Source organism: Echinops telfairi, unplaced genomic scaffold (genome assembly GCF_000313985.2).
Source record: "Echinops telfairi isolate 266 unplaced genomic scaffold, ASM31398v2 ScPeMD7_5592;HRSCAF=6446, whole genome shotgun sequence".
In the NCBI taxonomy this organism is placed as follows: Eukaryota; Metazoa; Chordata; class Mammalia; order Afrosoricida; family Tenrecidae; genus Echinops; species Echinops telfairi.
In genome coordinates, this window is record NW_022109491.1 from 50,159,896 (window position 1) to 50,161,716 (window position 1,821).

A 1,821-nucleotide genomic window follows, 5' to 3' on the forward strand; every position below is an offset into this window, starting at 1 on the left:
TCTTTTGGATCATCAGCCCACATGCTCCCATCCCATGATCCAGGGTCCCATTTTATTCTGATTAATATCCTTACTTTTATATCACACACTGCTCTAGATCTGCAATTCAGCTGACGCTGTAATTCAGCTACTCATATGACGAGACTCTGGATATGGTTTTCTGCAATGTCAGCTCCATTACTAGAGGAGAGAAGACTGTCCTTTGTAGCACTTGTATGAGCCTTTAGTTCTGTTAGGTTTGTTATTTGGCACTTAAGAAGTGCTTCTGAGATTATCCCTTTCCTTGATCACATTTTCTATTGTAAGGAGGACCCATCAATCAGCTTCCTTATACTTCTCATCCCCACCAAATGGCTGGAAAATATCAAATACACAATCACCCAGAGCCTCGCCTCTCACCAGCACTTCATCTATTGGTGGTGACACTGTGATTATTAGCTTCGTGACTTCACACCATGGATTAACACCACCCACTCTAGTAAGAGAGGCAGACTTATCCATGCCTTTTGGAGTAGAGACAGCATTATCAGTGCCGTTAAGCCTAATTAGGCTGGAGAGCCAATTAGAAAAGCCCTTATTTATTATCTTGTTTCTCTAGAACCACTCCTGCTACCAATTGTGTTAGATAGGCTTCTCTAGTGAAACAAAACCAGGACACCTATGATTTTGTATATGTGTTTAACATATATACAGCACGAAGGAATATAACAGCTAATTAGCCCACACAGCTGTACAGAAGGCTCAGTTCAACTCATTTCTGTGGAACAGTTAACTTACTGAAAGTCCTTCAAATCATGAGGGCTGCTGGGTTCAAGGTCAAGAAAGCAGACAGCTGGGTTTCCCTAGGGGAATGATGGCACTCCGGCCACAGGCAGCAAACAGCAGGGTGGGTCACCAACAGTCAGCAGTTCAGCTTCTTGAAGCCGGCCCAGATGGGATGTTGAACTCAAGCAATGCAAGATGACAGGATCTGACAGCTTCAAGTTCAAGTGATGCATACACCAGCAGTGTGCCGAAGCAGGTCTTGGAGGAACCTCAAGCTCTAGCAATGCAATCCATGTGTTGGATGTCCCACAGGTAGTGTAGTTCACAAGTTGAGCCAGAGAACTAGCTAAAGCAGCCACATGCTGGTCAGATAATCAGATTGCCCTCCAATCAAACTGGGACCTTATTAATCCCCCATGTTCCTATTGGCCAGGTTGGCACAATAAACCTACCTAACACATTTTATTTCTACAGGTCTTTAATTTCTTTTGTTAGATTTATTCCTATGTGCTGTATATACTTGAGTATAAACTGACCTGAATATACTTGAGTATAAGCTGACCAGAGGCACCTAATTTTATACAAAAACTACATTTAAAATGTGCTGAAAAGACTTGGCATATACACGAGTATATATGGTATTTCAGTTTTGTGTGGCTATTATAAATGGTGTTGTTTTCTTGATGTCTTTTTCAGAGATGACATTTCTGCTTAAGAATCTGCTACCCTGCTACAAATTTCAAATCTATCAATTGTTTCCAATAATCTTTTTGTGCAAACTTTGGGGTTTTCTACAAATAAAATCATATCATCTGTAAATAGTGCACATTCTACTTCTTTTTTGCCCAGTTGTATTCTCTTGATTTCTTTTTCTTGTCAAATGGATCTGGCTAAGATTTAGGGAGTGTTCTTTTTAATAAAAGGCCATAATTTTTTGCATATAGCATTGTTAGATTTGCAGCTCAAAAGTAGCTAGAATGAACTAACTTCTCAAGCATAACACTTGCCATTAAGGGCGGCAAGGGCATATTTTTAAACATTTGATTGTTTCTGGGG